This window comes from Macaca nemestrina, chromosome 10 (assembly GCF_043159975.1).
Source record: "Macaca nemestrina isolate mMacNem1 chromosome 10, mMacNem.hap1, whole genome shotgun sequence".
Lineage (NCBI taxonomy): Eukaryota > Metazoa > Chordata > Mammalia > Primates > Cercopithecidae > Macaca > Macaca nemestrina.
Window position 1 is genome coordinate 63,324,433 of NC_092134.1, and position 27,764 is coordinate 63,352,196.

Here is a 27,764-nt window from a genome sequence, read left to right on the forward strand (position 1 = left end):
GTTGAGGAAATTCAGTCTCTTATTTACCTATGAAAACAACAGTTCAGTTCATTAGCAAATGTACACAGACAAGCCAAGTCGAGATTAATTTTGGGAGAAAAAGCAATGGAGAAGCCCCTTAAGAATGCGTCCCTGAACTAGAAGTTGGATCCCTAAACAATGACTTCCTAGGAGAGGAAAAGAAAACAAAAAACAGCCAAGACCATTTCCTGTAAATTTCCTCAGCCTCCTCTAACTTCATACCTTTTGTTCTCCATTACACACACCAAGGCTAAATCCTATCACAGTACAAGATAATCTCTGGTACCCCCAAAACTAAAGAGGTCAGGTAATGCAATACGGGAAAGCAGAGTTTTAGACCTAAGAAGAATCTACCCATGAGTCTTAAAACTCCACAAAGAAAACAGAATACCCCAAAAGGGGTGAGTGGCATCTTTGTTCTGAGTTCTTTAAAGGGTTTGAGTCAATAGAAGCCTTCTCTCTAAATTTTTCTCAGTACTGAAGATGGTGAAGGGGAAGGAGGTACAGGGTGGAAGAAAAGTAAATGAAAGAAAAATTTTCTTAGACCTGAAACAAACACAGAAACAAAGCACATGTATTTTTTGTTTGTTTGGTTGGTTGGATGGTTTTGTTTTCTTTTTCCTCGTTTGCACCTGCAAGGAATTTTAGCGAATTCAGAGAGGCCTTCCTTGTTACCCGTAATTTGGAATTATCATTCAGATTTGACCAAGTCAGGTAGAGTTGGTCAAATTTGACAGGAGTAAGACAGGAACAAACAACAAAATGGATCTCCCACAATATGATTATGAGCACTCTGGTGGTAAGGAGAAATTAAGACCAGATGGTTGTTAATCTTAACTTTAGCCAGGACAATCCCCAATTCAACTACTTACGTAGGGATTGCTCTCAGGCTGAAGACTACTCTCTACCATCCTAAAAGCATGAAGAAACTCAGACTCACCTTCCCTGTTGGAAGTGAGCTCAATCTCCGGAACGGAATTACCTGCCTTCCATCATCATGGAAACAGGAAAACTTGCCTTCCTTGTTGGAAGCAAGCACAATTCCAAAAGAAAGGAGTTGTAAAGCAAAATTAAGTTAGACCTCAACCAAATTTGGGGAGATCAGGGATTCTCTGGAGGGGATGCTCCCAGACCTCAGCAAATTGTCCTGTTGGTTGGAGTCATAAAAATAGCTCAAGCTGGTACCAAGCACCCATAGGGAATTTATCAAAGGTAAGGGGCACTTCCACTCAGAATCCCTTCGTGGTTACCAAATGTGAACCCCAAATATCTGAGACAGGTCTCAGTCAATTTAGGAAGTTTATTTTGCCAAAGCTAAAGACACTTGCCCATGACACAACCTCAGGAGGCCCTGAAATGTGCCCAAGATGATCAAGGCACAGCTTGGTTTTATACATTATAGGAAGACATGAGACATCAATCAATATATGTAAGATATACATTGGCTCCATCTTGAAAGGTGGGACAACTTGAAGTGGGAAGGAGAGAAGGGAGCTTCCAGATCATAGGTAGATAAGAGACAAATGGTTGCATTCTTTTCAGTTTGTGATTAGCCTTTCCAAAGAAGGCAATAGATATGAATTTATCTCAGTGAGCAGAGGAATGACTTTGAATTTTGTCTGTTCTTTGTCCACAAGGACATTTCTTGTGAGGGAGGTATGTAGCTTTCTAATCTTAGTAGCTATCTTTTTTAGGAATAGAATGGGAGATAGGTTTACCCTAAGCAGGTCCCAGCTTGACTTTTGCTTTGGCTTAGTGTTTTGGGGCATCCCAAGATTCATTTTCCTTTCACACTGCTATGAATTTCTCTCTTAGTACAGCTGTTGCTGTATAATGCTCAATTATTATACAGAGATTTGCTCTGTATAAATGATAAAGCAAAATGTTTCAGCATATTTTAACACTGATGATTTTTAAAATGTTATCTTGTTCATATATAGCTGCCTTAATTTAGAAAATAAAGATTCAAAATTTAAATTTTGGATACAAGCAAGATTTTAAAATATATTGTACTACTACATTGAAAAGAGAACAGAGAAGAAAGAGACAACCTCCTTCCACATGTGGGTAAAAGGACCAAGCTTTGGCTTTCTTATTATACTGATAATACAAATCCAGGAAGTAAAATAGAGGCCAAGAGGACATGCTATGCATGAACATTGACCTTTAATGTGACTTTACCATATTCTAGCAAAAGTAGCTCCATAAAAGTCAGATTCTGACTGATCAGATGAGTAACTCCTCATCCCAGTGGCCACTGTGAGCCCAGAGGTACTCAAGTGTTTCTTCTCAAGATACACAATGCCCCTGTCTTCACCTTGGATAGAATTTAATTTTTTTCTATGTTCTGGGCTAAAAACATGAAGAGAGGAAGAAGGCATATAATGTTTGCATTCTACAGAATGATTTTATCTTTGGATAAGATAACTGCTATGATTTAGGGAATGAGGAGGTTAAAAAAATTATGTGAAATTCTGGCTACATATTTTTAAAAGCTTATTGCCCTATACTTTCACATTTTAAATCAGATTATAATGCACAACATTAAAGGTTATCATATTTGTGCTCTGTTTAATATCTCTGATATGGTTTTGTGTGTCTCCTCCAAATCTCACATTGAAACGTGATTTAGTTGAAGGTGGAGCCTGGTGGGAGGTGTTTGGGTCATGCAGGCAGATTCATCATAAATAGCTTGGTGCCCTCCTTGAGGTAATGAGTGAGTTCTCACTCTGAGTTCACTTGATATCTGGTTGTTTAAAAAGAGTATGTCACTTCCCCCTCTCTCTTGCTCGCTCTCTGAGTGTGTGACATGCCTGCTTCCCCTTCACCTTCTGCCATGATTGTAAGCTTCCTGAGTCCCTCACAAGAAGCAGATGCTGGTGCCACACTTGGTGTACAGCCTGTAGAACTGTGAGCCAAATAAATATATTTTCTGTATATGTTGCCCAGTCTCATGTATTATTTTATAGCAACACAAAATGAATTAACACAGTGTCTTTGCTAGATTTAGATGTTTTCTCTGCTGAGTATTTTCTGCTAGTAAATTGCTTTTAAAACTACAGTCAATTTGCTATTTCTTCCAATCTAATGTACATGTACTTTAATAAAATTTCTAGAAGATTAAGTTTCAAGACTAGAAATGTGAAATGGATTAATAATTATGATATCACTAAATAAAATCTCAATGGAAGAAAGAACAATTTAAACCTAAACAAATATTTTTCTATTTGTACAACCCAACTGGCAATATCTTAACTGTTTAAAACTATATTTTAAGACCTCAAATTTCCCGTTTTTGCCATCTGCTTTCATCAACTGGAATAGACTTGATAATGGGATTTAAGTTATTTGTGCTATTTTCATGTACTTAAAAAATTTATGCCTGCTGCAAATATTTATTTAATATAAATATTAAATATAAGACAAAGCAAAAAATCCAAGCTGAAAAGATAGTGTAAGCTTTTTCATCTGAATGCTCATTTTAGTAAAAGAAGATAGTAGCTAAATGAGAAACTTTGCTACTATACAATTAGATAACAATTAGGTTAAATTAAAGCTCCAAAAGAGTTGAACTATTTTTATGTTTTCAGCAAAGTAGAAACGAGTAACATCTTGCTGTTTCCTTTGACTTCCTATTACTAACCTTCATGCTGAAAGTTGCCTAGCATAGCATATTCATTAATTCCCAATGCTATAATATTAATAGAAATTATTAGTAAAAACTATGATCTATTGGTTTATCTTTTGACAGGTCAATAGAATATGCTTTAGAAAATATTACAATTAAAGGAAATAATAATGAAAAGATACCTATAGTTCATGATTAAAACAAAAGGGCATTAATTTATATTAAAGTACTTAGATTGAAGAGTGCTGTACAAATATTAATAATAATAATTTTTGTGTTTTTAATCTTTACTTTTCCTAATATCTTTGTTCCTGCTTAGTAGGGGTTTTTTTTATGCCTTTTATATGATCCCTAGGCCACTTCTTTATCTTTTAGTCAATCCTACCATGCAGGGAATAAGAAACTAGCAAGCTCTGTGCTAGGCACTTTGTATAATGATTTCACTTAATCCTGGAATATGACAAAATCTTCCTAATAGGTCAATGGTTTTTTGTTTGTTTGTTTGTTTGACTCTTCTGGCCATAGATGACTTAGGTCATGGTTGATGCTTTTTTTGTGACTGCTTTTGTCTTCCTGTTATTATTTCTGCAGTTTCCTTACTGCTACTTCAGTCATCTTAAATTCTTTAAACAAAACAATAAACATCATCATCATATAATAATTAAACTGGAAGGGATCTTTAAAGACCCCAAGCCCAATCCTTCATTGTAAAGATAAACTAAGGGCTACTAGGAAGAGCATGACAGGGACTAAATGCCACAAACAATAGTCAACTTTCCCCTGTTCATTCATAAACTACTTCTTTTCTCTCTTTCTTTTTTTTGAGACAGAATCTCACTCCGTCACCCAGGCTGGAGTGCAGAGGCACAACCTTGGCTCACTGCAACCTCCTCCTCCCAGGTTCAAGCAATTCTCCTGCCTCAGCCTCCCCTGTAGCTGGAATTACAGGCACATGCCATCACGCCTGGCTAATTTTTGTATTTTTAGTAGACACGGTGTTTCACCATGTTGGCCAGGCTGATCTCAAACTCCTGACCTCAAGTGATCCCCCTGCCTCAGCCTCCCAAAGTGCTGAAATACAGGTATCAGCCACCACGACCGGCCCATAAACTACTTTTTTACATAGCATCTGCAAATGTTAGGATAGATGTATGCCCAAGATGCTATGACAGCATAATAAGGGATACTTAGATTATGCCTGTGTGTGTGTGTGTGTGTGTGTGTGTGTGTGAGAGAGAGAGAGAGAGAGAGAGGCCTTAACACCCCTGTGAACAACCAGGAACCAGGGAGGGAGACGAATGACAAAAGGTTTCCTGCAGCGACTGACACCTTAGGATCAGTAAGGAGCAATCCAGGCAAAGATGAACAAGGAAGAGCATTAAACTCAGAGGAAATGGTGTATAAAAAGATATGGATTGTTGAGAGAGTACAGAGGGTGTGTGAAACTGAAATGAGGAACTAAACTGATATAAGAAATTGCCAAAGGAAGAGCACGTCTGAAGGTTTTATCACTTCTATGGAAAATACCATCAATATTATGAAAAGGTAAATAATTTTCAGAACTCTGAAAGTGTTTATTTTGATGATCTTGTACTTTCTTTAATTATCTTATATGATTCACTCGCCCCACTCTGCCTATGTTTTTTCTTTTATTGCTAGGAAGCTTAGTGTTTTGTTCTGTTTTCAATTGTGGTAGCCTCTCTCAGACTGGTTTTTCTAATATAGGTATGTTATGTTTTTTTTTTTTCTTCATTTCCTTCTTCGTTATTTGCTTTTAATGGTTGTTCTATTGTTTTAAGTTGTCTCTTAGAAAATTATTTGTGTTTAACCTATGCCCTGGAAGAGTCCCTAATGTGGAAGGGAGGTGAACACCACGACAAACTGCCTACCTTCCTATTCTGAGCAGGGCTGCCTTTGTATTGACCAGTGAGTTTGTTAATGGGTGTAGAAGATAGTTTTTGATGTTATTAGACATACGATTCAACTGCTTAACTATTTAATTAAAATGTTGAAGCTTAGATGTGAATAGTAAAAATGGAGACTGGTGACTTCAGCACAGAGCAAACATTTACAATAATCAAAATAAATTAACTTTATTTCTTCCAGTGATTTAAAGTTTAAATGACCTTTTTATATTTCACATAAAGTGTGCAGGCTTAAAGTTTTAAGGAAGGTTTTTTTTTTTTTAAATTCTTATTTTCTCCACTATTGATTCTAAAATTGGGAAAAACATACCACTCCTAAATTCCTGAACAGAAATTACTTTTTTTAGATCTTTAGTCAATCTGTTAAACATTTTTTCTTTGCTTTTTTTTTTTTTTTAATCTCATTCCACTAAATGCATCTTTGTATTCCATACTCAATTCTTTTTGAAAGAAGACATAGCATAAATAAACAGAAAAATATTTATTAAGCACCCACCTTGCACCAGACATTTTAATGGGAGTTGAGATTATAAAAATAAATGTTTATAGCCTGATAAATGAGAAAAATATTTTAAGCAAATTATTATGACATGGTCTGATAAGTGCAAAAGTAGAGGTCTCCTATGAGGGTTTTAAATTGTCTCTTAGAAAATAGAGGAGACACTTGAACTGGCTCTTGATCAATAACAGGGACTTTGCCAAGTAAATATCTATGCTGAAGAGTGAGGATTGTGGTAAGGAAGGAATTGCATGTGCAGATGTATCAAATCTTCAAAGGAGACCTATTTGATCAGACTGGCTGGACTCTTAGATAGGGTCCTTTGTGATGGCAGAACCCAGAGTGAATGATTGCCAGAAAGGTTTGGGATCAAGGTCTCTTTAAAGTCTCTTTTTAACCTTTTATTTCCTATAGAACTTTATAGATATTAGGACTACTAAGACCTACAAATAACACAACCTTTATTACAAAATAAATGGGGTCCACAAGAAAACTTTTGCTTTCCTTCAGAGTTAAAATCCATATCTAGATGCCTGAGACATTTATCACTGTGGTGTAAAGGCAACATGGAAGGTTAGTGAGAATTGGGATGGGCTTCAATGTGTAGGCTGAGACAGCTGTAGTTCTTATTCTTTGATCTTTGTCTCTGGTCTTTGATGTAATAACAATTATCAAATAGCAGTTTGATGATGAATACTGCACGATAATTTGGGATATCTTGTAATTTTTAAGATAGGGAACAGTTTGTATAGCAGTGAAGTGATTTTCAGAGATGTGCCCTGATTAGTTTAGGGTATTGTTATTTAGCATTATTATATTCTGTTTTCTATTATATGTAATCAAGACAATTAAATTATATAGACTTGAATGCCACAATTGCCCATATGCCATGGCTGTGTTAGTTGGCAGCCCAGAGAATCAAAGCATGGCCTATGTGTCCATACTCGTTATTTTCACGACTGATTGTAGAGCATGCAGTTAGACTGACTGTGTCACCAGTCACTCCATTCTGTTATACCACAGTTATTTTGTAAATTTGGATTTAACCCATTATGGAACAGAAATATGGTCAAGGTAAAGCTGTATCCAAAAATGTAATCTTTATAGGTTGTCCATTTAGGCTATTACTTCTTACTTCTGTCCTTGTTATCCTATTACTTGTGCTATAAATATAAGAGCTCACAATTGCCACTGAATCCATACCATATGACCTTGGCTGCACATGAAAACAGATATAATTCTATACAAGGAATAAATATTTTTTAAGGTTTCATGTAAAACTCTCAAATCCAATTTTTTCATTGCCTCTATTAACAAACAGATGTATCCACAGAAAATATGTTAGCTTCCAAGGAATGATAAAAATCACTCTTAGAGAAGCAGCAAATCTTTTAAAGTAAACATGTAAAGGAAAATATCACTATTTCCCTGAGAAAATAAAACAAAATAAATTTTCCATATTACCATTAGAGTATTCCATTGCATTCATAATTTTTCAGACTGCTCATAAACTATAGAATAAAATCTAAACCTTGGCCAGGCGCAGTGGCTTACACCTGTAATCCCAGCACTTTGGGAGGCCGAGGTGGGTGAACACCTGAGGTCAGGAGTTCGAGATCAGCCTGACCAATATGGTGAAACCCTGTCTCTACTAAAAATACAAAAATTAGCCGGGTGTGGTGACATGCGCCTATAGGCCCAGCTACTCAGGAGGCTGAGACAGGAGAATTGCTTGAACCGGGAGGCAGAGGTTGCAGTGAGCTGAGATCATGCTACTGCACTCCAGCTTGGGTGACAGAGCAAGACTTCATCTCAAAAAAAAAAAAAAAAAATCGAAAACTTTAGTGTGATATCCTTTGTATCAGCCTACCAACTTCCTCTCCACTATTCTTCCCCATTAAATCTCTGCTCAGGTCTTCTGTTTTCCTTGTTGTTCCCTGAGGATACCATGCACTTTTGCCTTAGGACGTTTGCATTCAAACTTTCCTCCCTCCATTCTTAGCAAACTTCTATTTACCTTTCCCTTCTTACTACTATTTTTGTTTGTAGTTACTGAGTGCTTACTATTCTCAGTCCCTTACGTGTATTACATTATTTAATTCGCACACTAGCCCTATGACATAGGTATCCTGATTCACAGAGGTCAAGTAACTTACTCAAGATCATATAGATAGTAAGGTGACAGAGGTCAGATTTATATCCAGAGTTTTCCAAGTCAAGGACAAGAACTTTTAATTTTTGTATATGCTGAGAAATATGGATCCAGATTTGTTCTTCTACATATGGCTATTGTATTAATCTGTTTTCACACTGCTATTAAGATACTATAATTTATAATTGATAAATTAAAATTATATAAATTATATGCATATTATATATTATACATAAATGCTGTATTATATAATATATAAATATATTATATATAAATATATATGTATATATGTATCCACAGAAAATATGTTAGCTTTATATAAATTTAATATAATTTATAATATACAAATTATATAAAAATTATATTAAGGTACTATAATTTATAAATTATAAACTTATAATTTATAAACAATTTATAGATAAAAGAGGAAGGGAGGCCTCTGGAAACTAAAATCATGGCAGAAAGTAGAAGGGAAACAAACACTTTCTTCACAAGGCAGCAGGAGAGACAGAGTGCGCAGGGGAAACTGCCACTTTTAAAACCATCAGATCTCATGAAAACTCCCTCACCATCACGAGTACTACATGGGGGAACCACCCCCATGATCCAGTCACCTCCCACCAAGTCCCTCCCTTGATACAGTGGGGATTACGATTCGAAATGAGATTTGTGTGGGGACTGAGGAGAGTGAAAATCACCTGGTGACCATTGAAGAGGTCCTGGAGACAAAAACTTCTTGTCTGAGCAATTCAGAAAGGAACAAAGACCACCTGGCTGCATCTAATTCCAGGCCTCTTTCAACTTTTATGAGTAACTAAAATTTCTATACATCTCTGGAATGCCATGCCAAAACTCATTTTACAATCCTAAGTTCCCTCCTTAAGGTCATAAATACCCCTCAGGAAAATCCACCACGGTGTGCTTAGTCCTCTTGCTGAGGCACCCCGCTGCACCCTTTTGGAGCGTTCTTTCTTTCTAATGAACTTTCCTTTTTCAAGCCTATACTGTTGTTGGTAAATTCTTTTTACCAACCTGTGAGTCAACCACTTCCCAGTGCCAGGGCTCTGACACATCATCCAACATCTTGGTGACCCACTATGTGGACTTTACTGGGATTTCTCCATTCTTTTTTCCCTGCTTTTTCCTCCCTGCTTCCCTCGATGGTCTGGTTCTTTTCTTTTGGGAATTGACGGTCCCTAGCCGAGGATACTCTTCGTGGGATTCTGAAGCCCTAGAGAAGGGATACCTGTCCTTCGTTGTCCTTAGGGTTCTTTTCTATTTTCAGACTGCCAGTGAACTAGTTTGAGTACTCTTTGGCAATTGAGGGTTTCTGGCCGAGGGCACTCCCTCATGTTACCTGAAGGCGAAGACAAAAGAGCGAATTTGCTATTGCCTGTTAGGGTAGCAAGTCCACTTTCACTTAACACTCTGTAAACTGTGCCTTGGAAACGGGCAGCAGTGATCTCACCTCTGTGCGGATGCACTCCACTGGTTGCAGACCCACTTTTGGATTCAACTCTGTCATAGGCACCAGATCCCAAGTTACAGGTGAGTTCTCCATCACATTAAGTTTGAGCTGACCACTCAAGCAAGGGCATGCCTGGTCTGGTCATCCAGGCAAGGGAACGCCCTCTGTCTGTGGTGGGATACCCCTGAATAGAGTGAGTCAAAGGGAAAAGGAAGGTCCCAATCTCTCAGGCATGCCTCAGCGATCTTGTAGTCCCTTATCAAAACCCAACACGGGTTCAATTCATTCTTCATTTCATTCCTTCTCACCTTTGGGTTGCATTCTTAAAAATTGGTCCCATTTTAACTCACAAACTCCCAAAAGAAGTGTATAATTTTCTTTTGTGTTCAGAGGTCTCATATGTTCAGGTCTTTTTAGCTTTATCCCAAAACCCCAAATTACATAAAAATAGTCACATATGATTCCAAGGAATTTCCTCTCTCTCTGATTCTGATGTCTTAGATGATCCTTCCTTTTGCCTATCACATCTTCAGCCTGCTCCCACTTCACCTACACCCTCTCCATCTGCTCCATCCCCCAGTCAACCCCTTCCATATCCAAATACATTTATCCTCCTCACATACTTGCACAGGAGTGACTTATTCCACCAGTGCAAAGAGTCCTCAGAAAATCCCCAAAATATTTTGCCTCTCCATGAGGTGGCAAATGGAGATTTGGGAACAATTCGAGTTCCTGTCCCTTTTCCAGTGTCTGATCTTTCACAAATTCAATCCACGCTGGATTCATTTAGCCAGAATCCCTCTAAGTTCATTCGAGAATTTTGGGCTTTAATTATTGCCTTTGATTTAACCTGGCAAGACATATTGGTGGTATTAACTACTTATTGTACCCATGAAGAAATATCACACATATGGTCTTCAGCTTGAGCTTGGGCACATGCAGCTCATGCTCACAATCCTAATGACAATAAAGCTGGGAAAAAGCTGTCCCTGACACAGAAACCAATTGGCAGTATCAGGCTGCTGATGTCGGCCCAAACAGAGGCAGGGCCAGATGAGATTACATGATAACTTGCTTATTGGAAGGAATGAAAAAGGCTGTGCTACAACCTGTTAAATTTTCTAAATTATAAATGGTCACCCAGGAGCCATCTGAGAACCTCGCCCTTTTCCAAGCTAGACTGGTGGAGGCCATGCATAAATATATAAATTTAGACCTCAAAAGCCCCAAAGGCTAATCCATTCTCGCTGTACATTTTATAAGTCAGGCTTACACAGACATCAGACAAAAACTCCAAAAATTAGAACAAGGCCCACGAACTCCCTTTCCTATTTTATTAAATACAGCCTTTGAGGTTTTCAATAACCAGGAGAAAACATCAAAAATAAAAAAGCTGAATTGGAGGAAGAAAAATGCCATCACCAAGCTAATTACATGGCAACAGCCTTGAGACATTCTTTTTCTTTATCTAATAACCCCAAGGCTCATCCCCATAATACTAACAGAATGGGGAGCTGTCATTGCTGCAGAAATCCAGGACACTGGAGTAGAGAGTGTTCCAAACCTCCAGGTTACAAGCCACTTCCAGGACTCTGTCCTCATTGCAAACGAGAGGGTCCTTGGAAGAGCAAGTGTCCTCTCTCTTCTCATGAGGAAGGCCACTTCTTCCTTCTGGGCTGTCACAGCCACAACCTCACCAACCTCCCAAGGGTCCTGCAGGACAGGAAAGGGCAAGGGAAAGAGAAAGGGCAAGGACCAGCACCTCTAACTTTATTCCTGGATTATAATCAAGCCTCTGAAAGTTGTCCTCTAGATGACTGATGGGGCCTTGAGGCCATCCAGGCCCCTATCTTTTCCATCTCTATGAACAAACCTTGGGTAAATTTGATTGTGGCTGAACAAGAAATAATGCTCCATATAGATACTGGGGCCAGTTATTCAACTTTAAACATTTATTACAGCGCAATGTGCCAGTCCTCCATTTTTCTTACAGGTATTGATGGAAAACCTCAATGAGGCTGTTTCACACCACCACTCCCTTGTAAAATGGAAGGCTATTCCTTTACTCACTCCTTTTTAATCCTGCCAAACTGCCCTGTTCCAATACTGGCTCATGATTTACTCACAGAATTACAAGTTAATTTACAGTTAAGACCTCAATTTCTAGCCGTTTAACTCATACTTCACTGAAAGAGCCACTACAGTCTATGGAACCTCTCATTCTAAAACAAGTGCCATTTGAAGTTTGGAATACTTCTACTCCTGGCCATCCAATTATCAGCTGCTGCCATCATCATTCAGCTTAAAAATCCCAATAAGTTTCCCAGAAACCCCCAACATCCCTTGAAACCAGAAGCATGAAAAGGGTTAAAGCCCCTAATAACAAAACTTTTAAGCTATGAATTATTGTGCCCCTGTAACTAGCTTTGCAACACTCCCATTTTAGCTGTAAAGAAACAAGATGGCTCCTACCAACTAGTACAGGACCATAGAATCATTAATGAAGCTGTTATTCCTATTAATCCTATTGTCTCAAACCCTTACCCCCTTTTTGAACAAATGGAGGTTTACTGTACTTGATCTTAAGGATTCCTTTTTCTGCATTCCTGTACACCTGGATAGACAATTTTTATTTGCTTTTGAATGGCAAGACCTAGATACTCAAATAACTCAGCAGTTAACTCGGACAGTTTCGCTTCAGGGATTCAGAGATAGCCCCCACCTTTTTGGACAGGCCCTAGCTAAAGACTGTCCACCTTGCAGCTTCTCCCAGATAGCAATCTACTCCAGTATGTGGATAACTTGCTAATCTGTACTCCTAAGAGTTTCAGATCAAAATACCGTGTTAGTACTAAACAATCTTTGTGATTGTGGGTACAAAGTATCTCCTTCTAAGGTACAAATATCCACACAAAAGCTTCAATTTTGGGGTCTTAGCTTAATTCCCCATACAAATAGAATCTCTAACACTCATAAAGATCTTATCTTCCCAGCACTTTGGGAGGCCGAGGCGGGTGGATCACGAGGTCAGGAGTTTGAGACCAGCCTTGACAACATAGTGAAACCCCATCTCTACTAAAAAAAAAATCCAAAAAATTAGCTGGGCATGGTGGTGCGTGCCTGTAACCAGCTAAAGGCTTAGTTAGATCTGGTAGAGCTAAGGCTAGGGCCAAGATTAAGGCCCATTTTAAAGTATTTAGAGCAACCTTCATGTCATTAGTCCAGGATAAAGGTTGTTCCTTAGTTCCCTTGAGGGCTTCATACAAAGATTTCACTACTAATCCAAAGGAAGGAATTCATATTCTGCCAGACCCAGCCATACCCTGAAAGGACCAAAGCTGTTGTTTAGTTACTGGAGTTATCATGTGTAAGATAAGATCTTTTTTTTTTTTTTTGAGACGAAATCTCGCTCTGTTGCCCAGGCTGGAGTGCGGTGGCATGATCTCAGCTCACCACAACCTCTGCCTCCTGGGTTCAAGTGGTTCTCCTGCCTCAGCTTCCCAAGTAGCTGGGATTATAGGCTTGACTTGCTGCATCTGGCTTATAGCATATTTCTCAAAAACTTTAGACTTGGTTTCGAAGGGATAGCCCCTGTGCCTAGCAGCAATGGCCCTCTTAGTCCAAAAAAACCTCAAACTACATTACCTGCCCCTCCTGGACTCTTATGGCTCTGTGGCACCACCAATAATTATTTAAAGCCTTTTTAAGCTTTGGCCCTGTCCCACCTTACTAATTCTCTTCATTATGGTGATTGTACTCTCAGAACAGCAGCTCTTACCCAAATCACTGTCTTGAACGTAACTTCCAATTCAGAATTCCATTCTACAAAAAAAACCAAAAGGGCCCTAGGACTTATTCTGGCCAGAGTTGTGGAAACTATCGCAACTCTTGCTCCTTGGGGAGTTTTTACTTACCATGAAGTCACACTACAAGAACTTACCGTTTCCTTTGAAACAGACTTAACAAAAACTGGCACAAGTATATAAGCAATAGAAAAGTCTTTAGACTCGCTAGCAGGGATGGTTTTTGATAGATGAGCTTTGGATTACCTCCTAGTTGAATGAGGAGGGGTCTGTGCTGCCATCAACAAAACCTGTTGCACCTGCATTAATGTGTCCGGAGGAGTGGAAACTGATGTCCAAGAAATTTTCAAACAAGCCAAATAGCTACACACACTTTCCCAGAGTAACCAAGACTGGACCAAAACTTTCACTGATTGGTTTCCAAAAACCGCTTGGCTTCTCCCATTCTTTGGATCTTTGTTCCTTATCATTCTTTTAATATTCAGTCCCTGCCTTTTTAATACCCTCCTTACGTTTCTATCTTACAGATTACAAAAATTCCACCTACAGATGGCTATGTAATCTCAATTCCAACCTGCAACAGCAACTTCCATTTACATGGGGCCTTGTGATAGAAATCTGGTCTCTGCCTCCCACCCTCATTAACGAGTTTTTCATGACCCTTCATTCCCTTCATGACAGAGAGCAAGAAAGAGAAAAACACAACCTATCCCTTCATTGCCCCTTTCAGCAGGAAGTAGCTATACAGACTTGATGCCCCTCTTATTAGACCCCACTTGATGCCCCTCTTATTGAGACCCCAAAAGGCAGCATGTAGACATGAGTATGGGGGGAATATAAAGGGTCAAAGATTTGACCAAAATATTTGTCAGGGGGAAAATGAGGAGAGCAAAAATCACCTGGTGACGATTGAACAGACCCCAGAGACAAAAACTCCTTATCTGAGGAATTTAGAAGGGAGCAAGGGCCACCTGGTTACATTTGGTTCCAGGACCCTTTCAACTTTTATAAGTAACTAAAACTAAGTATCTCTGGAATGCCGTGCTGAAACTCATTTTACAACCCTAAGCTCCCACCTTAAGGTCCATAAATACCCCTAAGGAATCACTCCGTCATCTCAGTGAGGCACCCCACTGCATCCTTTTGCAGCGTTCTTCCATTCTAATAAACTTTGCTTTTTCACACTTAAACTGTTGTCGATAAATTATTTTTACCAACTTGCATGTCGACCCCTTTCTGGTGCCAGTGCTCTGACACCTCGCTGGGCAGGGACACAGAGCCAAACCATATCAGCTATCCAATTTTCCCAGCACCATTTGTTGAATAAGGTGTCTTTTCCCATGTATATTTTTCTTGACTTTGTCAAAGATCCGTTGGTTGTAGGTATGTGGCTTTGTTCTTGGTTCTCTATTCTGATCCATTGATCTATTTTTATACCAGTATGTGATGTCTCCAGCTTTATTCTTTTTGTTTAGAATCGCTTTGGCTATTTGGGCTCCTTTTTTATTCCACATAACTTTAGAATTATTTTTCCTAATTCTGTGAAAAATCACATTGATAATTTGACAGGGATTGCATTGAATAAATCTACATTAAATAAATGTAGATTGCTTTAAATGGTATGCTCATTTTAACAATATTAATTTTGCTAATTCATGAGCATGAGATGTTTTCCCACTTGTTTGTGTCATCTATGATTTCTTTCATCAGTGTTTTGTAGTTCTCCTTGTAGAGATCTTTCACCTCCTTGGTTAAATTTATTTTTAGGCATTTAAATTTTTTGTAGCTATTGTACATGGGATTAAGTTCTTGATATGGTTCTCAGCTTGTTTTTGGTATACAGAAATGCTACTGATATTTGTACATTGATTTTGTATCCTAAAACTTTACTGAAGTAATTTATCAAATCTAGGAGTCTTTTGGAGGAGTGTTTAGGGTTTTCTAGGTATAAGATCATATCATCAGTGAACAGAGATAACTTGACTTCCTCTTTTCTAATTTGGATACTTTTTATTTATTTCTTTTGCCAGATTACTTTAGCCAGGGCTTCCAGTACTCTGATGAATAAGAGTGGTGAAAGTGGGCATTTTTGTTTTGTTCCAGTTCTTGGGGGAAATGCTTTCAACTTTTTCCCCATTCAGTATGATATTTGCTGTGGTTTTGTCATATATGGCTTTTATTCTTTGATGTTGAATAAAATAAATGGCTTTTCAGCACCTATTGAGATGATCATAGGATTTTTGTTTTTAATTCTGTTGATGTGGCGAATCACATTAATGAGTTTGCATATGTTGAACCATCCTTGCATCTTTCAAATAAAACCCGCTTGATCATGGTGTATTATCTTTTTGATGTGCTTTTGGATTTAGTTTGCTAGTATTTTGCTGAGGATTTTCACATCTGTGTTCATCAGGGATATTGACTCATAGTTTTCCTTTTCCATTGTGTCCTTGTCTGGCTTTGGTATCAGGATGATACTGGCTTTGTAGAATGAGTTAGGGAGAATTCCTTCCTCCTCGATTTTTGGAAACAGTTTTGGTAGGATTGGTACCCGTTTGTCTTTGTCATTCTGGTAGAATTTGGTTATGAATCCCTGTGGTCCTGGGCTTTTCTTTGTAGGGAGATTTTTTTAATTTCTCATCCAATGTCATTACTAGTTATTGGTCTGTTCAGGATTTCTATTTCTTCTTGGTTCAGTATTAAGAGATTGTTTTCCAGGAATTTATCCATTTTCTCTAGGTTTTCTGGTTTGTGCATGCTCATAGTATGCTCATTGTTTTCTTTGATGATCTTTTGTATTTCTGTGGTATCAGTAGTAATTTCTTTTTAATTTCTGTTTGTGTTTATTTGAATCTTCTGTTTTTTCTTGGTCCTTCTAGCTAGTGGTCTATCAATTTTGTTTATCTTTTCAAAAAATCAACTTCTTATTTTATGAATGCTTTATATTGCTTTTGGTCTCAATTTCCCTTAGTTCTGTTCTGTTATTTATTTTCTTCTGTTACCTTTGATTTTTCTTGTTTTGCTGTTTTCTTGAGGTGCAATGTTAGGCTGTTAATTTGTAATCTTTCTTTTTGATGTAGGCCTTTAATGCCATGAAATTCCCTCTGAGTATCACTTCTGCTGTATCAGAGGTTTTGGTATGTTTTGTCTCTATTCTCGTTTGTTTCGAAAACTTTTTTACTTTCCACTTTTTTTTTCCCCTTGAGATGGAGTCTCACTCTGTCGCCCAGGCTAGAGTGCAGTGGCATGATCTTGGCTCACTGCAACCTCTGCTGCCCAGGTTCAAGAGATTCTCCTGCCTCGGCCTCCCAAGTAGCTGGGATTACAGGCACCTGCCACTGGGCCTGGCTAATTTTTGTATTTTTAATAGAGACGGGGTTTCCATCTTGGTCAGGCTGGTCTTGAACTCCTGACCTCGTGATCCACCCAGCTTGGCCTTCCAGAATGCTGGGATTACAGGTGTGAGCCACCATGCCTGGCCTACTTTCCACTTTAATTTTGTTATCAACCTAAATATCATTCAGAATCAGGTTATTTGATTTCCATGTATTTGTATAGTTTTGAGAGTTCCTCTGGGTATTATTCTCGTGTTATTACACTGTTGGCCCAGAAGATACTTGATATGATTTTGATTCTTTAAAATGTATTGAGTTATTTTGTGGCCTAACATATGTTCTGTTTTGGAGAATGGCCCATGCATTGATGAAAAGAATATATTTTCTGCAATTGTTGGGCAGAATGTTCTATAAATGTCTGTTAGGTTCATTTGGTCTAGGGTCTGATTTAAGTCCAGAGTTTCTTTTTTGATTTTCTGCCGCAATGGTATGCCTAGTGCTGTCAGTGTATAGTCCCTCACTATTATTGTGTTGCTGTCTATCAATTTCCTTAGGTCTACTGGTATTTACTTTATGAATTTGGGTGCTGTGGTGTTGGGTGCATATATATTTAGAATTGCTAGATCTTTTTGTTAAATTGATCTCTTTATCATTATATAAAGACTTTTTTGGATGAGTTCATGCCCTTCGTAGGGACATGGATGAAACTGGAAACTATCATTCTGAGCAAACTATCACAAGAACAAAAAAACAAACACTGCATGTTCTCACTCATAGGTGGGAATTGAACAATGAGAACACTTGGACACAGGGCGGTGAACATCACACACCAGGGCCTGTCGTGGGGTGGGGGAATGGAGGAGGGATAGCATTAGGAGAAATACCTAATGTAAATGACGGGTTAATGGGTGCAGCAAACCAACACGGCACATGTATACATATGTAATAAACCTGCACGTTGTGCACATGTACCCTAGAACTTAAAGTATAATTAAAATATATATATATATAAATAAATAAGACTTTTTTTTTTTTTTTTTACTATTGTTGATTTAAAGTCTGTAAATTAACTGAAGATGGATTAGAGACTTAAATGTAATACCTAAAACTATGAAAATCCTAGAAGAAAACCTAGGGAAAATCTTCTAGACATTGTCATAGGCGAATAACTTATGACTAAGACCTCAAAAGCAAATACAACAACAACAATGAAATATACAAATGAGACAATTAAACTAAAAGGTTTCTGTACAACAAAAGAAGTAATCAACAGGTAAAAGATAACCTACAGAATGGGAGAAAATATTTGCAAGCTATGTATCCAACAAAGGATTAATGTCCAGAATCTACAAGGATCTCAAACAAGTAAAAAGCAAACAAACCCATTCAAAAATGGTCAAAGGACATGAACAGGCATGTTTCAAAAGGGGATGTACACATGGCCAACAAACATGAAAAAAATGCTTAACATCATTAATTATTAGAGAAATGCAAATTAAAACCACAATGATATAATATCTTATACCAGTCAGAGTAGCTATTATTATTATTATTGAGACAGGGTCTTGCTCTATCTCCAAGGCTGGAGTGCAGCGACATGATCATGGGTCACTGCAGCCTCGACCTCCCAGGCCCAAGCAATTCCCCCTCCCCTAGCTGGGACCATACATGCATGCCATGATGCCTGGCTAATTTTGAAATTGTGTACAGACAGCATCTCCGTATGTTGTCCAGGTGGGTCTTGAACTCCTGGGCTCAAGCAATCCTCCTGCCTCAGCCTCCCAAAGTTCTGGGATTATAGGAATGACTCACCATCCTGGCTAGAGTAGCTATTATTCAAAAGTCAAAAAAGCAAAAGATGTTGGTGAGAATGCAGAGAAAAGGGAACTCTTAAACACTTTGGTGGGGTTGTAAATTAGTACAACCTCTATAGAAAGCAGTATGAAGGTTTCTCAAATAACTAAAAATAGAACTGACATTCGAGCTAGGAATCTCACTACTGGGTATCTACCCAAAGGAAAAGAAGCAGTTATATTAAAAAGATACCTGTATTTGTATGTTTATTGCAGCACTATTCACAATAGCAAAGTTATAGAATAAACTTGTGTCCAACAATCGATGACTGGATAAAGAAAATGTGATATGCACACACACACACACACACACACACAATGGAATACTACTCAGCCATAAAAAGAATGAAATCATGTCCTTTGCAGCAACATGGATAAAACTTGAGGCCATTATAGTAACTGAAATAACTCAGAAACAGAAAGTCGAATACCTTGTGTTCTTGTAAGAGGGAACTAATCAATGTGTACACATTGACATAGAGACTTTGAAGAATCCAAAAGGTGAAAGGTGGGAGGAGAGTGAGGGATGAGAAATAATCTGTTTAGTAAAATGTACATTATTCAGGTGATGATTACACTATAAACCCAGACTTCAGCACTATGTAATATATGCATATGCAAAACTGTGTTTGTACCCCCTAAATCTATAAAAATATTTTAAATGGCAAGAAAATGTTTGGAAAAAAGGACAGAAGCTCTTGTCTAGTAACATAGGGACACTTTCAATCTAGCATTTCCTCCCTGTGAAACTCTCTCTGAATGTCACATGTGGACTGAATTCTTCCATCTCACATTGTTGATATATTAATAGCTACCTGTATAACAGCACTTACATATTACTTGTGTTTGCACTTTGGTGAGTTCATTCTCATAAGGTTCTTATTTCTTTTATTTTTCCATTCCTTATGTGTAGTATAGTGGCTAAACTATACTAAATTGGAGGCTTGATGAAGACTTCCCAACTGAAAACAGTACTAATAATTATCAAAATAGCTTGTAAAATAGAGAATTATGTCAATTTTCCCAAACACCCTATGAGGTATGTAGGTTCTTTGATATAACTCCAGTTAATGGATGAAGAAACAAGTTTTAAGCTATTTGCAAGTTTGCATTTAAAGGTGAGAATGTATGGTAGAGATTAACAACTCAAAATCTGGATTTAGACAGCCTGGGATAGAAACTGGCTCTCCCATTTTTCATCTTCAGTGATTTAGCCTCTCTAAGCCTTAGCTTCTTCATTCAGAAAATGTGAGACAATAATAGTACCTAGTTCACAAACAGGTTCATAAGATAACAAATCCAACTTCACAAGTGCCTGGTAACTTTTCTATTTTGCAATTATACACATGGTATATGGTGGAAGCTGTGCTAGGTCTTTGGGAAACAGAGATCAGTAAAACATACCTGTTCTCAAGAAACTTACAGTTTACTGTGAACTATAACTGCCATGTGGATTAAATATAATACTGAATTGTGTATATGTTATTATTAGCACACAGCAAAGGCAGGGCCTATTTCTGCCTTCAAAAATCAGAGGAGTGCCCAAAAGGCAGAGAGAGTACATGTAAATTCTCTGATCTTTCTGTTCAATTTTTTTAATAAATCAAAAACTTTTATAATTAATTAAATCTATTAGTTCAAACTAAAACTGGTATAAGATAAGAAGTGAAACATATTAATTGAAACAAAGAAGATTGAGGAGATTTAACAGAGGGGTTTATGTTAAAGATTGAGTCTTGAAGGATGATATAGGAGAACACTTCTGGGGAAATGACAGGAATGAAGGCTGGAAAGATAGGTTGGGTCCAGGCATATGTTTGGTATTCCCCAATATGTCATTTTAAAAAAATTGTAATTTCATATTGACAATTTGCAAGTTTGCATTTAAAGGTGGGAATGTATGGTAGAGATGAACAACTCCAAATCTGGATTTAGATAGCCTGGGGTTAGAATCTGGCTCTCCTATTTTTTTATCTTGGGTGACTTAGCCTCTCTAAGCCTTAGTTTCTTCATTCAGAAAATGGAAGACAATAGTAGTACCTAGTTCATAAACAGGGTCATAAGATAACAAATCAATCTTTTTGGAAATATTACTAATGAAAGTCATTTATTTTATATTTTTAATGCCTGAAATATTGTTATTAATATTTCAATTTAAAAACTAAATTGTATCATAAATTATCTGTTAAAAGTAAAAAAAAAAAAAAAAAAATGGCCAGGTACAGTGGCTCATGCCTGTAATCCCAGCAATTTGGGAGACTGAGGCGGGCGGATCACCTGAGGTCAGGAGTTTGAGACCCGCCTGGCCAACATGGCAAAACCCTGTCTCTACTAAAAGTACAAAAATTAACCGGGCATGGTGGTGGGTGCCTTTAATCCTAGCTACTTAGGAGGTTGAGGTAGAAGAATTGCTTGAACCCAGGAGGCAGAGGTTACAGTGAGCTGAGATTGTGCCTCTGCACTCCAGCATGGGTGACAAGATGGAGATTCTGTCTTTAGTATGCAGAGAAAAACAACTTAAATATTGTACCATTTCACTTATCAAATTGGACAAAAATCTTGTAATTTTTATGAGAATTTTATATATGTATAAAATATAACTTTTATACTTAAATATGTATATGTGTATATACTTATACATATATTCATATATGTATATGTGTATATACTTTTCTTTTTTTGAGGCAGAGTCTCTCTCTGTCACCCAGGCTGGAGTGCAATGGCACGATCTCGGCTCACTGCAACTTCCACTTCCCGGGTTCAAGCGATTCTCGTGCCTCAGCCTCTCAAGTAGCTGAGATTACAGGGGCAGACAACCATGCCTGGCTAATCTTCTGTATGTTTAGTAGAGACGGGGTTTTGCCACGTTGCCTAGGCTGGTCTGGAACGCCTCAGCTCAGGCAACCCACCCATTTCAGCCTCCTAAAGTGCTAGGATTACAGGTGTGAGCCACCACGCCCAGCCATGTATATACTTTTTAATGCAGTCATTCATTACTTGCTAAAGTTTGGTGAAAGGGGCAGAATCATAAAGGCAATTTGGTGATTAAATAACAAAAGCCTTAGAAGCACTCACTGCTTTGATTCAACAATTCCACTTTACAAATCTATCCCAAGTAAATAATCATTTATATTCACATGGATTTAGTTTCACAGGTTACCTGTAGCAACACTAATAAGAAAGCAATACTGCAAAAAATCAGCATACAATAATAATTAATTAATTATATAAACAAAATATGATACACCCGTATAATGCAATACTGTGCATCCTTGAAATTGATGTTATAGAAGAATATTTAATTACAGGAGGATATACTGATAATATACTGTAATTTTTTAAAAGCAGATTATAAAATAGCATGTATGTAATCTTACTTTTTATTAAAATGTGTTTCTATATATTTAACATAGGAAAAGAACTAAAAGGATATATATTTATATATATAAAAATATATATATTTATAAATATATAAAGAATGTTAAATTAATTTAGTATTAATTTCTGAACAGTAGAATTTTGATAATTTTTAAGTTTTTCTATAATTATCATTATTTATTTTATAACTAAAGAGTATTAGTAGTTAGTTTAGGAATCATTTATCTGTTTAGATGTCTATTTCGTCTAGGAAGATTCTAGGCTCCTTTATATTAAGTAATATATTGTGTTTATATTTGCATATAAGGGACCTACTTTAGTAGTTTCAAATATTTAAAACCTCTTAAATATTTGATAAATGACTGGTAATTCAGGGTTTGTGACTGTCAGTGTTTGTTGATTAAAACTCTTTACACATATGTATATAACTCCTTTTTCATTTCAGCAGTGGATTTTATATTATTTTACACATAGATTAAATTATTTATTGAAAATTAACTCACATTAGGACATAAAGGCCTAAGAGTGACATAATGGACTTTGGGGACTCGTGTGGGGGAAGGTAAGTGGGGTGAGAGATGAAAGACTACAAATTGGGTACAGTGTTCACTGCTTGGGTGACAGGTGGACTAAAATCTCAGAAATCACCACTAAAGAACTTACCCATGTAACCAAAAACCACCTATACCCCAAAGACTATTGAAAGTAAAAACCTCAGATGGTATAATGTAAAAAAAGAAAATTAATTCACATTAACTTTCAGGAACTATTATTCTGTTGTTCTAGGATTTTTGTTTCATTTTGTTTTTATTTTTAGTAGAGACGAAGTCTTGCTATGTTGCCCAGGCTGGTCTCAAACTCCTGAGCACAAGCCATCCTCCAGCCTTGACCTCCTAAAATGCTGGGATTACAGGGAATGAGGCACCATGCCCCAAAGTGCTGGGATTACAGGATGAGACACCATTCCCAGCCTATTTTAGGTTTTGATGAAAAGTTATTATAAAGAAGTAGATATTGTAATTGAAAATAAGGATACATTTTTTGAACAGAATGTCAGTTTTTGGCTTGGGTTCTTATTACTTGTATCAAACTTTATATTAGAAATGTTAATTTGCATTACTCTGTGTCTTCCTATATTGTTGTACTGGATTCCCTAGAATCAGAGCCTGAAAGCAGAATTCTTGTTCAAATGTTTTATTTAGAAAGTTATTTCAGGAAAGGAGAGTCACACAGGAAGATAGGGAAGCAGGATAGGACAGAGGGGAAAGCTAAGCATCAATGCGGTCTCAGCTTCAGACTAGATTCAGTCTGATTCCACAAGGAAGTTCTGACACACAAATTGTACCACAGAAATCATCTTACATTGAGCTGAAAGGACTGGCTTTTGGTACATACATTTCAGTCAGTTATTTGCTGTGGGGTGTCCTGGAAGGGGTTGTGAGAGGTAGGCTGTAAGGAAAGGGGTATAAACCTAGCAGGCCAGGCAACTTCTGTCAGCTGAGGACAATTCCCTGGAATAGAGGATCTGGGTGAGACCCCAACAGTGTCCACTATAAGAATGGTTCTCAAAGTGTGTTCTCTTTTCTAGCACCATCAGTCTGGCAGCATACAACAAAAATAACAAAATAACTTCTATTTTATTTATTTTTATTTTCATTGTTTTGAGATGGAGTCTCTCTCTGTCACCCAGGCTGGAGTGCAGTGGTGTGATCTCGGCTCACTGCAACCTCTGCATTCTGGGTTCCAGCGATTCTTCTGCCTCAGCCTCCCAAGTAGCTGGGATTACAGGCACTCACCACCATGCCCAGCTAATTTTTGTATTTTTAGTAGAGACAGGGTTTCAGCATGTTGATGGTCTTGAACTCCTGACCTCAGGTGATCCACCCCTCTCAGCCTCCCAAAGTGTTGGGATTACAGGCGTGAGCCACCATGCCCAGCCACAACAAAATAAATTCTAAAATGGCATCATGAATTATTAGATTTTATTCCTGTGTATCAAAAGCTGAATCAATTAGCAAACTGATTAAAGAAGAAAATTTGGGCTGGGCACGGTGGCTCAAGCCTGTAATCCCAGCACTTTGGGAGGCCAAGACGGGCGAATCACAAGGTCAGGAGATCGAGACCATCCTGGCTAACCCGGTGAAACCCTGTCTCTACTAAAAAATACAAAAAACTAGCCGGGTGAGGTGGCGGGCGCCTGTAGTCCCAGCTACTCGGGAGGCTGAGGCGGGAGAATGGCCTAAACCCGGGAGGCGGAGCTTGCAGTGAGCTGAGATCTGGCCACCGCACTCCAGCCTGGGCGACAGAGCGAGACTCCGTCTCAAAAAAAAAAAGAAGAAAATTTGTAGATTAGAAAACAGTATAAAAGTTTAGTAATCTATGAGATAGTGAGTGAACTGAAGCATCCAAGAACATCCATTCAATGAGAATTTATTGAGCTCTTTCTATGTACCAGGTTCCATACTAGGCACTGGTGATAAAGGAGCAAACAAAACAGATGTGTCACCCTCCCCCAATGATATAGTCACCTTCCCCCCAAATATAGTGGATTAACTAAATATTACACATGCAAATCCATCTACAGATCTTGTATGATAGCTGGTTGACAGATTAAAATAGAACCCCATGCTATATATTTTCAGTATTAAATGATAAAAATTATCTTTCAGTTTTCATCTTCTGCACTGTAGGTTTTTCTTGTGGGTGTGATGAGTAGGATAATAACATTATGGAAAAAGTATGTAAATGTTATGATTAAACACACGTGTTAATTCTGGAGCAGGACTTATTCTGCAATTTAAAAATCGACAAGTTACTTAATCAATTTAAGACTTTGTTTTTATACCTCTAAAGAAAATGGCAATAAAAATACCTATTGTGTAGAGTTAATGTGTGGTATTCAAACAATGTTAGTTCTTTCCTCCTTCTGGAAATTATATTTTAAACATGAATTTTGAAAGACAGGAAAAGAAAACAGAAAACCTATTTCCAATTACTTTAGAATTATATGACAAGGGAAAATTGAATCTATACAATTCCTTTTTTAAAAGAGTTTCTGATTTTTAATTTTTGTAGGTACATAGTAGGTATATATATTTATGGGGTACATGAGATATTTTGATACAGGCATGCAATGCATAATAATCACATCATGGAAAATGGGATATCTATCCCCTCCAGCATTTATCCTTTATGTTACAAACAATCCATATATACTAATTTAGTTATTTTTAAATGAACAATTAAATTATTATTGACTATAGTTACTCTGTTGTGCTATCAAATAGTAAGTCTTATTCATTCATTTTTTTGTACCCATTAACCATCCCCACTCCCCGTCCCACACCCACTACCCTTCCCAGCTTCTAGTAACCATCCTTCTACTCTCTATCTCCATGAGTTCAATTGTTTTGACTTTCAGATCCCACAAATAAGTGAGGACGTATGTTTGTCTTTCTGTGCCTGGCTTATTTCACTTAACATAATCACCTCCAATTCCATCCATGTTGTTGCAAATGACTAGATCTCATTCTTTCTTATGGCCGAATAGTACTCTCTTGTGTATATGTACCACATTTTCTATATCCATTCATCTGATGATGGTCACTTAGGTTGCTTCAAAATCTTGGCTATTGTGAACAGGGCTGCAACACATATGGGAGTGCAGATATCTCTCTGATACGCTGATTTCCTTTCTTTGGGGTATATACCCAGCAGTGGGATGGCTGGATCACATGGTAGCTCTATTTTTGGTTTTATGAGGAACCTCCAAACTGTTCTCCATATGGGTTGTACTAATTTACATTTCCACCAACTGTGTACAGAGTTCCCTTCTCTCTACATCTCCAGTATTTGTTATTGTCTGTCTTTTGGATAAAAGTCATTTTAACTGGGGGTGATATGATACCCCCTATGTTTACTCTAGGCCCTAGGGCTCTACAATCAGCAGGTGGTGAAACCAGCCAGTTTTATATCCATCCCTTCGGGGTATAAGTTTCCCTAGGCTCTGGGTGGGTCCAGAGATGCTGTTTGGGAGCCAGGGACCAGAGTCAAAAACTTCAGAAATTTCCTTGATGTTCTGCTCTACTGTGGTTAAGCTAGCACTCAAACCGCTATACAAAGTCTTTCACATTCTTGCTTCCCCTTTGCACAAGTACAGGAGCCTCTGCCTGTGGCCACCACCATCACCAGCACACGGCGGGTTCTTCCAAGCCACCACTGATGTTCACTTAAACCCAAGGGCTCATCGGTCAGGCTGTAGTGAATGCTGCCAAGCCAGGGATTCCCATTTCAGGGGAATGGGCTCCCCTCTGGCCCAGGGCAGGTCCAGAAATGCTGTTCAAGAGCATAGACCTGGACTTGGGGACCCCAAGAGCTTACTTATTATTCTACCCCAGTGGCTGAGCTGGTACCTGAAGTGCAAGACAAAGTCCCCTTTACTTTTCACTGTGCTTCTCTCAAGCAGAAGGAATCCTTCACCGTAACTACCACAGCTGGGAATGTATTTGGAGACACCTGAAGTCAGTATATTTCAGATCCCAAGGCCCATGGTGTACGATCTGGTTATTGCTGCCGCTTATTCAGGGCCCAGGGGCTCTTTAGTCAGCACATGACGAATCCTGCCAGGACGGTGTCCTTCCATTCATGCCGGTGGGTTTCCTTCTGGCCCAGGATGGGTCTAGAAATGTCTTCCATGAGCCAGGGCCTGGAGTGGGGAGTGTTATGACTCTGACCAGTGCTCTATGCTCCTGTGGCTGAGTTGATACCCAAGTTGCAAGATAAAGTCCTCTTTACTCTTAACTCTCCCTTCCTTAAGCAGAAAGGAGTCACTTTTGTTGCTGCCAGCACTTTTGTTGCTGCTGGCTGGGATTGGGGTGGGGACGCTGGCACAAGCACTTCTTCAACTCCCCAAGCTGGTGTTTCCCTAGGTCACATGTCACCCTAGTCCACTGGTTCTGAGCCCAGTCCAGCATGAGGACTTGCTTAGAAATTGCAGTCCTTGTGTCCTAGACTGCCTTTCAGGTTTACCTAGGAACTCAGAGCACTTTGGCCCACAGTGGCAAGGCTTGCTGAGAAACTCAAGCTCTGACTGCGGGATGGGTAATTCCCCTTAGGCTAGCCCTGGTCCATATGCTCCCTCTGTGGATGGAGTGGTGCTGGCTAAGCCCAACATGGCTTTATTTCCTGCTGTGACAGAACAGCACTGAGTTCAGTGTAAAGCCCTGTAGTCACTGTACTCTCCCTCCTCCAAATGCACAGATTCTGTCCCTGTACCACATGGCTGCTGCTGTATACTGGGGAAGAGGTGGCATCAGTGAGTCAAGACTGTCTGTCCTCCCTTCCTCAATGCCTCTTTCAGCAAGATTAAGTTACAACCAGGTACTGTGATTGCTCACCTGGTTTTTGGTTCTTGTGACTCTTCTTTTCTATATGCAGGTATTTGTTAAAATTTGATGTTCCTGCAGGGGGGACAAACAGTATAGGCTTCTATTTTGCCATCTTGCTCCACCCCACCTGCAAAATTTCTGTCCTGAACATTAGTATTGCTATGCGTTTTTGGCCCTGTGCAGAAATATTGGAAAGCAAGCCTTATTCCTGGTAAATTGGAAAATATTATTCAATTTTTATTTCTCCTATTCCAAGGGGGATATCTGAGGAAAAAGAAGGGCACTGGAAGGGATTTTCTTTTCCTCTGAATTTTT

The 27,764-nt window shown here is 38.3% G+C and overlaps 1 long non-coding RNA gene across 1 annotated transcript in view; it reads left to right on the forward strand.

Annotated features, from left to right (window-relative positions):
- The first annotated feature begins 4,316 nt into the window (after positions 1-4,316).
- Positions 4,317-27,764, forward strand: part of LOC139356705 (uncharacterized) — a 43,113-nt gene continuing 19,665 nt past the window's right edge. The window contains exon 1 of the long non-coding RNA XR_011609038.1: positions 4,317-5,194. This is a non-coding gene — a long non-coding RNA (uncharacterized lncRNA). The remainder of the gene's footprint in view (positions 5,195-27,764) is intronic.